General features: G+C 35.6%; 1 protein-coding gene across 5 annotated transcripts in view; it reads right to left on the bottom strand.

Annotated features, from left to right (window-relative positions):
* ZBTB20 (zinc finger and BTB domain containing 20) overlaps window positions 1–18004 on the bottom strand; it is a 770381-nt gene that overhangs the window by 460659 nt on the left and 291718 nt on the right. For all 5 annotated transcript variants that reach the window (XM_058661912.1, XM_058661911.1, XM_058661910.1 and 2 more), the window contains exon 3: window positions 7894–7966. The gene's annotated coding sequence lies outside the window, so the exon portion shown is untranslated. The remainder of the gene's footprint in view (window positions 1–7893; window positions 7967–18004) is intronic.

Genomic DNA, 18004 nt, shown 5'->3' on the forward strand with positions numbered 1-18004 from the left:
TAATTTCCATCACTTTTCATGCAAACTGGTATCTCTGTTCTGGCTTAGTGGCATTCCAGGATATTAATACATCATACTTTAAAACAGTCCGGATTGTTCTTCAATCTAGGAATTCAGTAATGATGTAGGTACTAATAATAAGGATAATGAAGATTCATTTTCAAGACTTTGCATGCCTTCTAGGCCCTTGGTCACTGCACATGATAAAATACATTACAATTAAAAATGAGATTAAGGCTTAATAGTAAGAAAAACATTCTAGCAGTAAAACACATTTTTGGTTTGTATTCCTATTTACACCACAAGCTCTTAAGAATAAGCAAAAGTAAAAGCTCCATTAACCAACAACAGAATTTTAATAAATATTAACCAGAAAGGAAATGAAACAAACAAGCTTATCTGAGAAGTTTGTGAGAGATCTATTATCTTCATGCAGAATAGAAACATGACTGAACTATTACATCTCAATTTCAGAAATCCAAGCTCTCCTCAAACTTAGAATTCATTCAAAATATATGCATTTCATGAAATTGTGCATGCTACTGAGGACTACATCCCTACTGCCAAGGAGACCATGGGGAAATGGAGTGCCTTCGGAGACCAAGAACTCTGAGGTCAACCACCACCATTTGGATCTACCACATGGGATGGAAGAAGCCCAAATCCTGCCTTGCAGGATCCAAGGTCATTGGAACAACAACCAGGATCCCTGAGCGGTCCACAGAAACAGAAGAACAGTAAACTTCCTTCGGGACTAGGGAGAGGAGCTTTCTCTGGTCCTTGCCTGCTCCCAACTTTGGGTCCCCATCCCCTCTCATAATAACCATCAGGAGCGCTCCAGAAACCCCTCAAAACAAACAAACAAACAAACAAACAAACAAACAAACAAAACTAGAATAGATAGACAGAGAACAACAAGGAAAGCTTAGAAACAGACAGGAAACGGTCAGCGGGGAAGCACTTATACCTCACTGGGTGGGACACAAAGATTAGTTACTCCTAACTGGGGTATGGAAGATTTCTCTGCACAGCCCTCCCAAACACGCTCACCTAAACTGTTGACATATATCCGGTTAGAATTATAGAGTTAGACCACCCGAAAAACAGCCAGGTTCAGCGAAATCATGCTTCAATGCTATAAACTGCTAAAGACTAAAATTAAAATAGGTATGAGACAGCTGAATAGCAATCTAAGCCATTTTAAGGTGTATAGAATACAGTTGAATGTAAACCAAAATTGAAATGTCTATGAAGAAGTCACAGGTTGTGGTTGAGAACCTGCATTTTCCTATTAACATATTGGTTAATCAATACCATGTCAATTAATGCCATAATGTTGTAAATGGTTGGAAATATTATGCTGGGACTTTTAATTGATTGGAATGATACTCTGCCGGCTCTACCTTCAGACCAGAGATGGTCTCACCAAGAAACCATTGAACTTACCAGGACAATAAGATGCTGGACTTTATGCTTGGTAAATACCTCCAATGAAAGAATGTCAACTGATTTTGAACTATGGAAATGCAACAAGATGGAGCAATCCACTGTGTGGGAGGGTTTTGGGAGGGGCGGGGGTAAACCCAGTGCATAAAAAAAATGTATCACGTAATGCAATGTAATTAGTTTTACAAAAAAGGAAATGCAATAAAAATACATGTTTAAAAAAAAAAGAAATTGTGCATGCTCTTTACCTCTGAATTATTCAGGCCTGGCTCTCTATTCCTGAGCTATCCTTCAATTATTACATGGCTGGACATCTCTTTGTACTTGCCCAGGATATTCAGGATAAAACTCATCATCCTCATGCTGCTACTTTTGTGAGATTATCTTCACTCACTCTTTGTCTTTGCTCTTTGCTTTAGCCACACTGGAAACATTTTGCTTTCTGAATATAAAAAGCTTGTTCCCAAGACTGTTTCTTGAAACACAGCTTCCTTCCCTCCAACGTTTCTATCCTCATCCCTAATTTTTCACTTACTTGATTCTTCCTGACCTTCAACTCTCAGCTTCAGTGACACCTGAAGAATTGTGTTCTGAGCTCCCAATGAATAGTATAATAAATTTCAATGATTCATTGATGTTTGTAGGATATAGCTTTTTGTTTGGACTACAACTTCTAATTTTGTAATTACCTGTGTAATTATTTAATATGTGATTCCCCGGAAGACTGATAATTCCACAATGGGGCTAATGGATAATTTCTAGATGCCCAATATTAAACATAATTCAATAATAAATTAATTATTCAATTGTTAAAAATTCCAGTGGCCTTGGAAATACTAAATTTGTATTCTATCCTTAAAATTTATTTACTTATGAAGATTTAGTTACTTATTTGAAAGCCAGAGTTTACAGAGCAAGAGAAAAAGACAAAGATTTTTCATCCACTAGTTCACTTCCCAAATGGCTACAACAGGTAGGATTGGGCCAAGCTGAAACCAGGAGCCAACAACTTCTTCCATGTTTCTCACATGGATAGTACAAGCCCAAGCTCTTGAAACTTCCTCAGCTACTTTTCCTCGGCCATTATCAGGTAGTTGCACTGGTATTAACACCCATATGAGATGCCAAGGTTGTAGGCTGTGACTTTATCCACTATGCCACAATGGTAGCACCAAAAACATTTTTTTTTAAATTAAGGTAAGGCATGTACATAAAGTTATAAAATACAGAAAGGAATTTATGATTCAAAAAATGTATAGAAAAATGATGTATCAGTTTCTTAGGATTGTTGTAATAAATTATCATGAACTTACAGGCTTAAAAGAATAGAAATTTATTTCCTCATTGTTTTCAAAGCTAGAAGCTGAAAATCAAATTGTCAGTAGTGCCACAATAGGTGCTAAGCAAGTTTTCCAAGAAGAGGAGAATGAATTCTTTTTAACTAGTATAAAGAGGGAAATGTTCATGAAACTCATAGCACTTGAAGTAGATGTAGTACAATGAGTTGGATGTACATATGGAAAAAAGAGAATTATGAATATGACAGATGGTAGAAACAGAATAAAGATGAATGAGTGAATGAGATCTTAGCTGTATAAAACAAAGAAGGTAATGATGAATTCAGAAGGGGGTAAGGCCAGATTTTTAGAATTCATAGATATTAACTGGAAACTGATAGTCAATATAGAGTTACTGAAAATTTTGTCTGAAAAAGAGTTAACATAGTCTTAGTGCTCTTGCTGTAGGGGTTAATGGAGCAGCAATCTTTGTGATGAACTTATCTCACTGCCTTCCTCTTGCAATTAAGAGATATTTTTAAGGAAAGGTAAGTGAAAGACTGATTAGTGCAGAGGATAAAATGAAAATTATTAAGAGCAGGTCACTCACTGACATCAAGGAAAAGAAAGAAATGATGATGACAGATTTTGAGTGAGGACGTCTTGGAGGATCGGGGAACAAGGAAAGTCAGGATAGTTAAGAGGAAGATGACTGCTAACTGGGATGGTAAATATAAATTTTAGATACTGACTCTCAGAAACTAATGTGATTTTTCAGTTGTTAATTTAAGTAAGGTTGATAGAGATATAAGACTATAGTGTTGGAAAGATACCAATACTGAAGACACAAATGTGTGAACTATCAATACCAAAATAATTGCAGTCAAAACAAATTATTGTGGAGGTTGGCCGACATAACCATATCCTTTCTTTATCATTTGCCCCTTGTTGATTTAGGATAAATTGCTTTATTCCACTACTTTCTCATCTAACATAAGCAAGAAAATAATACTATCAATTAGGATTACGTGAGTTGAGTAGCTGTTTTAGTATTTTGGGGTCATAATTCCTAGTAAGAAATATATTTATTTTATGATCCAGTCTCTTAAAATATGTAATTAAATTTTCAGATAAATATTAATTATCCTTTTATTATTTACTTGGTCAATATTTCTTATGTATTTTTAATTTTTTTTATTTTTATGATACAATTCAGGTGATTATTTGAACTGACTTCATGATACACCACTAGGCTACAACTCAAATTTTCTAAAACCAGCCTCCTGTACATTCAGGTTGTCTTCATGTATTCTTCTCAACTCACTGGCCACAAGAAGTATTCATCTATTTCCTTAATAGATAATGAATTCCTTAACTATAAAACATAGATATTATTTATGTGCTTATCTATTTTGGTCGCAGGAAGCAGAGACTAAGTATTAATTTGTGCTTACAGAGAAAGAGGCAAGAAATTTGAAGAGAGAACATCCCAAAATCCTTAAGCGTCCCTACTTCTCCATACACTAAAGCCTCCCTGAAGTTGTTTAAGGGCAGAACATTGTGACTTAGTGAATGGAACACAAAAACTTGCGGTACTAACTTTTCAGTGACTTGAACTTCCTCATGGTATACAGAGGGAAGGTCTAGATGAACAAAACAAAACTGAAGAAAAAACTAAACTGTGTTCAGCACTTAGGTTTGGATATGATGATAGAAAAGTTCTAGCTTGCTTGTATTGCTAAATGACAAAATTCAATAAAGGCAATATGAAAAATTATCAGGGCAAATAATTCATTTTAAATTACTAAAGTTTTCATTTTATCAGACTTGAAACAATTTTTTCTCTGATGAAAATGACCCCTGGCTACAGTGACATTCTGACACCATGCATGATCCACACTCTTGGGAAGTCTGAATTCCAAGTCACAATGGCTCTACTCAGGTTACTGGTTTCATCATGTCTGTAAGCCTAATTAAACTACTGACGTTTCTAATGATCTTCTGTCCATTTTGTAAATCATCAAAAAGAACATTAACTCATCCAAATAAATAATCAAAGGCACTGTATAAAAATGTACAGAAAAAGTGAAAAAATCCTTTCTTGATAATGATCAAGGATTTCAAAACGCTTCTTTATATATGAATTTTGGACTACCTGATAGCAGGGAATACAGTTCAATAAATCTCAATAAGTGAGTACTAGGTACTTTGTTCCTCAGGAAACATTGCTCAGACCCGTCCTGTAGGGAAGATTGAAGTCTCAGGGTCTAAATTTGGATGTACTCACAAGTCAGGATGCCTAAGGACGATTCTTGTTGATAGTCAGTTATGAATTGTGTATCCTAAATCCTCTACCTTGGACCTAATTTGTTTATTTCAAAATGAGATGATTGCAAATTATTTCTTATATCCATTTTAAACTGCAGTGTTTAATGATGTTCTCCCCTTAAATCCCTTTCACTTCAATTTCGTCAACTTAAAAAAAATGTGAAATGTTTTCATAAACTTCTTTGATGTCCTTAAATGTTATTCAACATGATAACAGCACAATTCACTAAACTCAAATTCTATCATTTTAGTTTTGCCTCAGAGGCCAAGTTTTATGAGAGCCTTAATTTGCATCACCAGAAGCTGATTTAATAAAAATGAAGGGATCCCTTTTGGAAATAAATTTTAAAAAGTGGTGCAGAGAAGAGGGACAGAGAATTCTATGCAAAACAAAGCAAAACAACTATGGAGATAAGCTTAGAAGAGGTCAAGCAGTTCTGAGTTAAGAATTATGTGGTTTTGGGCCCTGCGCAGTAGTCTAATGGCTACAGTCTTCACTTGGCATGCACTGGGATCCCATATGGGCGCTGGTTCCTATTCTGGCTGTTCTGCTTCCCATCCAGCTCCCTGCTTGTGGCCTGGGAAAGCAGTCGAGGACAGCCCAAAGCCTTGGAACCCTGCACCCGTGGGAGACCTGGAAGAGGCTTCTGGCTCCTGGCTTCCGATTGGCTCAGCTCTGCCCAGAGCAACCACTTGGGGAATGAGCCAGCTGGCAGAAGTTCTTTGTCTCTCCTTCTCTCTGTATATCTAACTTTCCAATAAAAATAAATTAAAAATTTAAATATAAAGAAAAAAGAATTATGTGATCTTAGCACTTTTTTAGCATGCTCCTAGCTTTTTATGCACTCAAAGTAGATTCTGCTCATGATAATGTCCCAAATCCCCTGTCCCTGGAACCAGTAACCGTCACATCTTTTGACCCAGTCATTCTTGTAAATATTAACTTATTACACCACTCCATTTTTGACCACTGTTTGTTAAGAAGACATACGGAAATGACAGAGCTCTACTGCCCTGGAGTTGGGTAAATTTCATTTTCAGGCCAATGTAGGCAATATTTGACATACAACCTAATGGAAAACTACTTAAGATCATTTCACAGGCAAAAAGGATACGATGTGAATGTGCTCATCTCATTATGGCTGGGAGAACACGGAGCTAAGCCAGTGGAACAGAAGACGGGGAGGCTGAGGCCTAAGATGAACACAAGTTTGTCCTTGGCAAACCACTTTATCATTATTTAGTTTATCAAAGTTGTCAAAAACTTTAGTCAACTTCTTACAATAAAATCTTTTTCTGAAAAGAAAGTTCCTAAATTAAGATTTTTTAAAAAAATTTGTAATTATACTAATAAGAACAGCTATTTCATGATTATCTATTATTGTGCCGAAATGGGATTGCAAAAATTAAAAAAAAAAATGACTTGCTTTTAGAGACCTTAGAATCTGTGGGTTTGACCTGTTGTACTTATGACAAAGGTAACAATCACTATAATTTATTCACTATGCCAACCAGGCAGTGTACTCAGCTGGCAACATACATAAGCCGCCAAAATTCCCTCTGTGTCCCCAGGCCCCCTGACAGTGAGGAGGTCTTGTTCTATCCCTTCATCATTCTTTAGAAAAAATGTACTTACCAGGATTCAGACAAAAGGCAGAGAGACCTTTAAACAACTGCAGGACTGTCTACAGTCAACATGCCAAAACTACAGTCAATAATGAAAGAGTGCAGTGAACCGAAGTGAAAATTGAAGAGATTGTCTGAACCACTTTTAGTGCACTCTTGTTGGACAGAGACTGTGACACTGAAAACCGTGATGCAATATACCTGCCTCTGGCAGCCCAACAAGGGAAACTTAAGTGTTTTTAAGATCCTCTACCGAAAGTCCTTGCAATAATTAAACTGCAAAACTTAGGAAACCGTCATAAGCTTCTGGATTGCATTACCAAAAATGTATGTTTTGACCTAAAATTATATTTTAAAAAAAAACAGATTGACTTTCCATGTAGTATTTCACAACCTTCAAATGCAGCAATAAATGCTTTTCTTTTTTCCTCTACCAACTATAAACTTCTGTTTTCTTACCCTGGGTGTCAAAATCTTTTCTACGCTCGGGTTCTATTCACTGCCTGTTATTCAGACATTGAAATCCCAAATGTTAATTGTTCTTCCAAGTACATTGACAAAACAGCAGCTAAATAAGGGTAGACCAGACTGTGGTAGACTCTGACATGCATTTATGGAACAATGGGGCTCTGAGAGACAGCCTTGTAGCTCACGGGAAGACATAAGATGTGCTATTTTGACTGCTTCATAGCAGAATGGGGAACACACGAACACAAGCGAATTATGCATTTCACTTGAGTTTTGCCCAAAGTCCTCAAGGCAACAGAATCTTGTGATGTCATCATGAACTTTCTATTTCTATTGTCACAAAGGCTAAAAATTTCTAATGACATCACAAAGGAAAATGGAATCTACTTTGATTCCCTGAGAAATCCTCCTTCACCTTCAGTGTAATTGGTATAAAAGCAGCAAGATTCTTTGGGAGGGGGGGGGAACACAGGGAATGTTACTGTGCTGATCACGGGGTGTGATACCCTCCCGAATAAAATTCAAACCAGCAAAATGAAAAAAAAAAAACCTCACAACTGTTGTTAGTTGAAGAAATACTGAATATTGACTCCAACAATTTCTTCTTTTTTTAAAAAAGGAAGAAATCATTCAAACATGTACTTGTTCAGGGACATTCACATTTTTACTCATGTCTGGTTACTGTGTTTTTAATATTTTTCTCCATTAATGGGTTGGAGAGAGGAAGGTTCAGGAAGCTTCAACTTACACAACACAGTGCAGCTCAATCTTTTGTTTTTAAGGTGCTGTGATTTCGGTCTTTCAATGTAACTTCAGGCAGTCTGAAAAGAAACAGGTTAAAATCTCTTTCAGTTATAATTGGTATTTCAGATTTAATTAAAAATTAAACTTTCATAATGTTTCACCATCCAAAGCAATGCATTATCAGTCAAGCATGGCTTCCACCCCCTGCCCCCGTTAAGGGGAAAAAAATAAATAAAGCTCTTCCCAGAGTAGTGTTTTAATGAAAAGAAAAGGATCTAAAGAGGGGGGGAAAAAAAGCAATTTTGAAAAACAAAATAGGCCTGCATGTTAAAGACTTCAAATGATATGACTAAATCTCACTGTTTCTGAATTTTAGCTATAAAGTGTCCTAAAAAAACCCTCCTCTTCCATGACAATTTTACAACATAAAGATTACAGAAAATTTTACATTTGGAGAATAAAGTAAAACATCTATATATCTAAATACATATGCCAAGGAAAAATTATGACTTCAAACAGAATTAGAAAAAAAAGGGCCAGCTCTACTACTTTGAAATAAATGTCTTGTTAGGGGGGCAGATAGTGAAGCTGAGGTAACTGAGCAAAACACAGTAGTCACTGTAATGAAGTATGGATTCCATGTGCCCCATTTCATATCACATTATACATGTTGACACATGCAGCCACAGGTGTAGGAACCAGATCTCCTGTACAAATAAATGTACCTATGGTGGTTATTTTTTAACATATAATTTTTAGCTTCAAATTGAGAGTCCAGGCATTAGGATATGCAACTATACCATTTGTTATTAAAACGCCATATTATTTCTTTTGCAAACAACACACTCCATAGATAAGAATGGTTTTACTGAAAAAAAATACACAGCAGAGTCATTCCTGTTTTTATGTTTCAAAGAATGGACACGATAGGATTTAGAAAACAATTCATTTTTTAAAAATGTGACATTGAGATAAAATACTTATCTTCTTTTCAGCATGACAGTATTTACTTTTACATATTTATAGCATGATACATGGTATTTATGCCCATTTTAAAAATAATGTATACTAACATTTTAATCTTCTTACTTGTGAGACCATAATCATAAATCACCCCTGAAACAGCACTTTAATTAATAGGAAATGCAGCAGGTTATACCTTTGAATACTGCCTTCTTCTTTCTTTGAAATACGTGGAAGAATGTTTTGAGTAACGTGTCTATTTGATATAAGTAGTTAGATTTTAAATGCAAACTTGCTCAGCTTCACACTAAATCTACCCATGAATGGGATTCGATTTTTTAAAATCACTAACATTGACTAACTAAACTTTTCCCCTGCTTCTCACATGCATGAATTAGACTAAAAATTCACCAGTGTAAAGACAGAAATTATGGAGGCGTCACCAGGGACAACTGAATGAGTGCACATATTTCCTTATAAGGCAACAAAGCATTCATAAAAGAAACTGACAAAAATAACTTGAGCTCAAAAATTATATGTAATAACAATAATCACTGATAAATGATTCAGAAATGTAAAAACTGCCCACCTCCTGGTTAAATCAGAATCACCAATTAGTGCTGTTCTATTCATCAATATGGTCTGGTTAAGGGAATTGATTCACTGTCCAGGCATGAAAAGGTAACAGTAACTAGGTTGAATATTGGTATACAAACTCTTTAACTGACAACTGGCAGTTCAGTTCAGTTTCTCTTTTCTCAATTCACCAGATGTTGAGTGAACTGAACTATCAGTTCCAAACAATAAAGTCAATTTAATGAACAAACTATTTCATTACATTTCCCCCTCCCTATATATCTTCCTCCCTTCTCACTGACCTTTTTCTTCTCTCCCTTTCTTTCCTAGTTTCTGTTTTTTCCTTCATTCCCTCCCCCCCCACTCCCTCTCTTCTTTTTTTTCCCCCTTTGGTGAGGGTAATGAAGCTCAAAAATAACATCTTGTATCCTGTTGAGGGAAAACTTGGTCACAACTAACCTTCCAGATGACAAACTCATTCTTAAATGTCTGTTTCCTAATCCAAAGAAAACAGAGAAATTGAGAAAATGGAGACACAACATCACTCACATTACCAACACCACCACTTTTAACTTCTATCCTGCATTCATCCCAAAGAGGACTGAAGTTTATTTACATTATACCTAACCTCAAACAGGACCACAAATAAGACTAATAACAGGACCATTTTGTGGCACTCAGGCAAACGGCTGGGCAAAACAGATGGATCTTGCTTTGCGCCAGGACTCAAGAAACACAGTCGCCAATTCACTGTTGGCGACTACGTATCTTGGCCCAAAGATGGACCTGGAAGTTGGACCAGTTGTCTTTGATATGATTACTGCTCCTCTTCATGTCTGCCTCCTGAACAAATCATTACTTCTGTCCCTAAGGAACTGGATTCAATATTGGGTAGAAATTGCTTTTTAGGTTGGTCATCAAAGAAGTGAACTATTCTGAGGGCATGTCTACTAAGATGAAATAGTAGTATGAAGTTACGATTACAGTCTTACTTTGGGGTGCTATTGTTTACCTTTCAGTTTCCTGTTTGTGATTTTTTCACATTATGACTGCACAGAATTCATCCTTAAAATAGTAGATTTGGAGAGTATGCACCATCAGTAAAAATTTAGTCCTCACATTCCAGGTTCCCAAATCTGCTAATTTTTTAAATCCCACAGATCAATCCCAATCATTTCTAAAATGAACAGCCGGCCTCAGGCAACTTTAATCAGGGAAAAAACCTATATAAGACTTTATAGGTGACAGCCATTATCCAGTGATGGACTGAGAAACAGCTCCATCATCTATGCAAATTACAAAGCTTGGAAGACTGCTTCTCTCAGCAGAGAACTTTCAGCCAAAAGAGTAGTCTTCTGAATGGGTTAAAGATTCTGATAGCAAATGCATTACATTTCAGTAACCTGTCCTGTAAGTCAGAAGGCCACAAAGAAAGTTCACAATTTAAAAGAGAAAAAAAATCCTCCCAAACTCTCTGAAGGTGGGTGAGGAATTCCAGATCTTAACATTGACTAGGAACAAAGGGCTGCTCTGACCACACTCCACCATTTAAAATCCAACCGAGATAGGAGTGTTAGATATCCCCAGGTCGTAGAACATCAAGGAAAGAATAAAACAGCACTCCAGTTAGGAGGTGTATGCTAATTCAGGCACTTCTCTTAATGCTCTCCCAACTGTTCAGGCCCGATGGTATCTTGTTCAGACAGTTTCTGAGAGTTCACTCACCTCCCTGTGATCTATTCATTTTACACAGTTCAGTTTTGATTTTAAAAAGGGACAAGCTTGATTGTGTCCAGTATGGAAGGCTAATTGTAATACTTTCATTATTTTAAAAAAATATGTTCCCCTTTTAAAGATTTGTGTATGTATTTACATATTTATTTTTACTTGAAGCACTTGTGCACATGCATGAACACACACACACACACAAACACACATACACAGATTTCTTCCACCTATTATTTCATTCTCAGCTAAGCTAACCCAAAGCCAGGAGCCTCTTCCCTGTGTCCAACGCAGGTGCAGGGTCCTAAGGCTTTGAACCATCCTCCACTACTTTTATCAGGTCTTAAACAGGGTGCTGGCTAGGAAGTGGAACAGCTGGAACACGAAATGCCCATTTACGATGCTGGTGCTTGAAGGCAGAGGATTAGTTTATGAAGCCATCCCACTAGCCCCAAATTTCCCATATCTTCACCAAAACTGGTAAATGTCTTTTTTATAGTTTTCATTCCAAAGACTATGAAGCAATATCTCAAGGTTTTCATTTGGCCTAAGAACTGATGAGGTTGGGCATCTTCTATGTGCTTACCAGCCATTCCTTTCTTTTCTTCATGAGACGTCTATTCAAATATTTGCCCAAATTTTAATTGGCTAGGTCTGTTTAAGAATTAAGGAAATTTTCACATATTAAAAATTAAATTCCTTACTGGATTATGATGAGCAAATAAGAATTTCACAGATATTTTCTGCTACTGTAATATGTGTCATTTCCTTCCTTTACTGGTAGAAACCTTTATAATTTTAATAAAATCCAGTTGTCTGAATTTTCTTGGAAAATCAAACTTTGAAATATTTAAGAATAGTATCTAATCTAAGTCTATGAACATTTTTCTGCTATCATTTCTTCTAGTAGTTTTATCATATTGGCTCTCACATTCAGGATCATGGTGGATATTACCTAAGTCCTATTTATGGTGTGAATTAAGAACCTACAGCAACATTTCCCCATTTTCCTAGTGCCATGCATGTTCATTTATATTTCACATGGTACTATAATCAATCACCTAGCACTACTTATTGAGAAGATTTTCCCATCTCCTAAAGGTTAATTTTCAGGACTCTCAATTCAGCTCTTTTTCTTAACATAACGTCACCACATTCTTTCTTTATTGTAGCTTGCCTTATAAGTTTAAAATCACCAAATGTACATCAACTAATTTGGCTGTCCTCCAAAAATGCTTTTGTTATTCCGTATCTTATGTGCTTTCAAATAAATTTTAAGGTTAGCTTTTGAATTACTGTGAAAAAGAATTGATTTTTTATGCTATTGTGAATAGAATTATTTTCTTAATTGTTTGTTGCTAGTATATAGACATTCAATTGATTTTGCACAATATAGTGTTTCTGGTTAATTTGATGAATTTGTTTATTAGCTCGTTGTATGTATATGTGTATTACTCTGGATTTTCTACACATAGAAATATATTGTCCTCAAACTAAGTTTTGGTTTTTACTTTACATTTTGGATGTATTTTTGTTAGTATTTTAAAGCTTTTTTGGAAAGAAAGATTTGCACAGGGCAGAAAAAAAGATGTTCCATCCATTACTTTACTCTCCAAATGGACATAACAGTTAGAACTGAGTTGATCTCGAGACAGGAGCTTCTTTCAGGTCTCATACATGGGTGCAGGGACTCAAGGACTTGAGCCATTTTCTGCTAACTTCCAAAGGAGGTGAGTTGAAAGTACAGTAGTTGGGAACAAAACAGCAGACCGTATAGCATGCTGGCACCCAACGCAGAGGATTGCCCCATTCAGCCACCATGCCAGCCCCTTATTTCTCTTCTTTACTTATTCATTTCTACTCTTGCATTATTCCTCGCTTCTGTTTCACTTCTCCATATCAGATAGATAACACTCACTTCTTATACAATGCAAAGTGGATTGTAGAACATACCTAGAATTTAAATGGAATATGCTAAATTCAAATGGAAGGACTGCACATGCTTAGGAAATTTTCTACATACAAATAATCTTTTTCTCATTTTATGTCTTTAGTTGTTACTGGATGACAGTACATTGTAGACTGTGCTACTGAAAAACATTAGAATACAGCTGTTCTTTGTTAAGTAATAGCAGAAATAGTAATCAAGTTGGGATAGAACTGAAGTCCTTTTATAGGAATTGCAAAGCCTAACACAAAGACACAGCTGAAGAAAATGTTCACCCACGTCACTTGACATTAATTGGAGAAATATTATTCATAGAAATAAAAATAAAATTGAATATTTATTTAAGTGCATTCTCATGGTGGTGGAAGCTCTAAAGTTCTTCATTATCAACTGGATATTGTCTAACTGACAACCTCCTACTAGAGGGTAACGGACGCTTATCAAATAGTCCATCATTAGTCTTACTTCATGCCTTTATGAAATTTGTGTAACATTTCATGGTTTCAGTCTTTGGATTAGATTTATTATTTTCCAAATCTGGACAAACAGTATCATTTATTGTTAAAGATTACTTAGATAAAGTTAAATTGTTATGAAACTTTAATGAGATGAAGTCTAGTGACTTTCACACTTTGTAAATATGAAATATAATGCTGATAAAAAAGGAACTTTAGGATATTTAAGGTTAATGCTTTACATATTTGGAATTTCTACTGCACAACATTTGCTGATTTTTTCCTATCTCCCTTTTAATGTCTTTGAAGGAAAATGTAAGTTCTAAAATTCGTAGGAGCAGGTGATTTTGTAAATCTATTCATAATTTAAATGCTCTAGTAGAGTCTATTCTTGAGGGAATTTTTTGTGGATCATCACGTAAAGTAAAAATCATTTCTACAGTGAATATTATTCTCTATTCCTATTCACAAACTTTCTGATTTACAAGTGCTATTTAAAATCCCAAAGGAGCTTATCCCCTAGAAATTTGCTGAAGAAGTATAGCCTGGGTGGGCATAGACTGTGAGAAAATAAGTTGGTAAATACCAGCCTGATTCAAGTAAGTATTTTGGACCTATTTAGAGAGATTTCTGAGCTATTATTTTGTATGTGATTAAGTCTAAATGACATGCTCTCAACAATTGCATGGAATAGGTTTATTTCAGCTTAGTCAAGTTCCAAATTTCTTAGCAAGTCACTATGAAGCAGTCTAATTCTTGCTTTTTCATTCAGTGGTTCTTCTTAGATCTATCAGGTTAAGTAAAATTGTTTTATCTCCCATCTCTCCCCTGTACCCCGTCTTCCTTGTAATCTTCATGGCCGACATAACTAAGAAATCTTAGGAATTTTTAAGGTAGCTATATATTCTTAATATCTGAAAATTTGATTAAAAAGTTTGTAGCAGATGTAATAAGACAGAGGAGCCCTGGACATTTTCTCTCACCCTCCCCACCACCCATAACCTACACACACACACACACACACACACACACACACACACACACACACACAGAGTTGTAGCCTGCAGTTAGGTTTCTGAGATTCCTGCATTAGAAACAAAATAACTGAACAATGTTTAAACTGTAAGCTTTAAAATGCTCATTATAGAAAAGGAGAATATAAACTATAACACATAACTGGAAATTTTGAAACTGAAAGGATCCACATTAAAAAGTGTGGCAGAGCAACTAACGTAATTGGGAGCTCAGATTGTTTCATCTAGGACTGTTGCATTCCTGGGTCACACCATATATCCACTACACTACGTTTCTGCCAGGGCTGAAGAAGTTATAAAAACAAAACTACAGGGGTTGTGCTGAAATGGGCTGATTTGATGAAACAGAACTTAGACAAAGCCTTTGCCTTTAGGTGCTGTCAAAACAGTAACAATCTCAGCAGAAATAAATGGTGAGAGAAAATAGCATATCTAGTGTAACATCAAAATTTCAGGGAGGGGAAGCAATAGATTGGCAGATTGGCCTGAGATTTAACAGTGGAGAATTGGAAAAGGATACTGCATCAGAGATGGTCCTACAAATCTACACATCACTGTATGAGTGCAAGATTTGGGCACAGAAAGAAGAGATAAGAAGAGTCCAGCAGATGGTAGAGTTGGAGAGGTCTTGTAGTGTCTAGACTTTGAATACATTCCACCACACACACACACACACACACACACACACACACACTCACACACCTGTCAACAAGGTGTGTTAGTTTTTGGTCCAATGTGCTTGAGTACAACCTTTAGCCAATCACTGGCTAAACTTAAAACTGTGCTGACACAGAGAAAACTCCTAGCTAAAATGAAGAATGGGATGACAAAAACTCAATAGAAGTATCAGTAATTGCACAGCATGGGGAATCAGACTTCACAGTTGGGCCAGATAAATCCTAACAGAAATAATCTCACAAGGAAAAAATCAGAAGCCAGAGTTGCTATAATATATTATACAAAATAATATTTATCAAGAAAATTTATGAGATGCACAAAGAAATGGGAATGCGACTCATGCCCATTTTGAGAAGCAGCCAAATTCTGGTCTGAAATAAGGAAAGCAGATATTAAATTCAGAGATCTGAAAGTAGATGCTATAAATATGCTAAAATATATAAGAAAATCTTGGTGAACAATTAAATAAAAAGATTACTATAATTATACTTCAAATAAGGAAATAAGGTTAAGATAGAAATTATTTAAAGAGGAAAAACAGATTCTGGAATGGAAACATACAATAATTCAAATGAAAAATTTACTAGAGAGTCTTAACAGCTGATTTGAGATGGCAGGAAAAAGAGTGAACCTGGTGACTGATCAATAGAAATTATCAAATCTGGAGAAGGGAAAAATAATGAACAAATACACAGTTTCAGAGTTCAATGAGACACCATCATACATATCAATTTATGTTTAACTGAAGAGAAGGACAGTGGGAGGGAATAAAAGGGAAGAAAAATATTTGATGAAATGTTACAAATACTATTTTATATTTATTTAAAGTACTCATGAAGAAAAAAACTGTTCTTTAAAAATGAAGACTAAATAAAATTTCTCAGCTAAACAAAGACTGAGACAATTTACTATTAGACCTGTCTTATAAAAAAAAATAATGACAGTAATCTTTTAACCAAAAGGAGATGAAATAAAATAATAAACACACTTAAAGAAACTAAAAAGACCTGATAGTATAATTATGTAGGCAAATATAAACACAAATACAGGAAATTTTACATTAATCAGGTACAATTGATCTATATTGTGGGCCACAAATGAAATTTTTCAATACAATATCTTCTGTTTCTAATGAAAGTGATGTTTACTAAAATAATCCATGATATAACATAGTGCTTCCTTTACATACCAAAGTACATTCTGGAAAGACTTCTTTCCAGTCTTGCAATTTTATTTTCAAAAAATATATGATTGAACCAATTTGAAAGTGCCTATGATTATATATAAGCTGTTCTCACTGTGCAAGTCTTATTCTTGCTTCCTTCTGTTTTTTCCAGGCCTTTCCATTTTATTTTTCATATACTTTGCTGAAACAGTATACTTATTGAAAACTTGTTCTTATTTAAATTTCACTTTTATTTATTGAAAAGGATGGTAACACACACAAACACACAGATGTACACACATGGCTACCATGTGCTGATTCATTTCCACAAAGCCCAAAGTGTCCTAGCTTCCCCAAGCTGAAGCCAAGAACAGGGAACTCTGTACAGGTTTCCACAAGGGTAAAAGGGACACAACTGCCTAAGCTGTTACCTGCTGCCTCCCAGGGTATAAGTAGAAGGCAGTCGGCATCTGAAGTGGGATCCAGTACTTGATTCCAAACACTTAGATATGGAATATGGGTACGCCAAGTTATGTCGCAATAACCAGACAAAATGCTTATCTGTTAAATCAATGTATTTGCATATCATGTGTCTGTTTATCTCTTAAACCATCCTAATTTCTTTTTGGAACAAAGAGATGCCTGTCAAGTTCTATTCTCTCTGTCTTTTACTAATGTTTTAGGGCATAAAGTCAATTACATTTGCTATGTAATATTAAAATTTTAATAAAATTTTAAAACATCAACTTAGATCTTTGAGAAATAAAATTCAATAAATTTATTTGTGTTTCTCTGGTGGCTTTACTTTTCTTCTAAATTCAGAGCTATAAAAGTTGGGCACCCCAGGAAAAGTGAAAGATTTATATAATCAGGGCCCAGGAATAACTTAAAGCTTAACTAAGCACGTATTTGGTGACTCACTGGAAGACAATCCTTGATTTTCTTGTAAAAATGAAGAATTGGGGAAATATTTGGGAAAGTACTGAACAATAGCAGCTACTCTCAAGTTACCAGTAAGGTTTTTTTTTAGATTTATTTATTTTTTATTGAAAAGTCAGATATATAGAGGAGGAGACAGAAAGGAAGATGTTCCTTCTGATGATTCACTCCCCAAGCAGCCGCAACGGCTAGAGCTGAACCAATCTGAAGCCAGGAGCTTCCTCGGGGTCTCCCATGTGGATGCAGGATCCCAAGACTTTGGGCCATCCTCTAGTGCTTTCCCAGGCCACAAGCAGGAAGCTGGATGGGAAGCTGGGCCATTGGGATTAGGATCGGCACCCATATATGATCCTGGCGTATGCAAGGTGAGGACTTCAGCTGCTAGACTACTACGCTGGGCCCACTAATAAGGTATTTAACACAGAACTGCCATGACCTATAATGAAGATACAGTCTAAGTGTGTGCTCTACTCAAAAGCCATTCTCCTTGATCTAAGCTACCTATTCCGTAGCAAGGGAGTGTACTAGAAGCTAACAGAGACTTGTATACCATGTTCTGATGAGACTTCTAACAAAGTATACATTGTGATGATAAATTAGCTATTATATATACATATATATATATATATATA

Source organism: Ochotona princeps, chromosome 3 (genome assembly GCF_030435755.1).
Source record: "Ochotona princeps isolate mOchPri1 chromosome 3, mOchPri1.hap1, whole genome shotgun sequence".
Lineage (NCBI taxonomy): Eukaryota > Metazoa > Chordata > Mammalia > Lagomorpha > Ochotonidae > Ochotona > Ochotona princeps.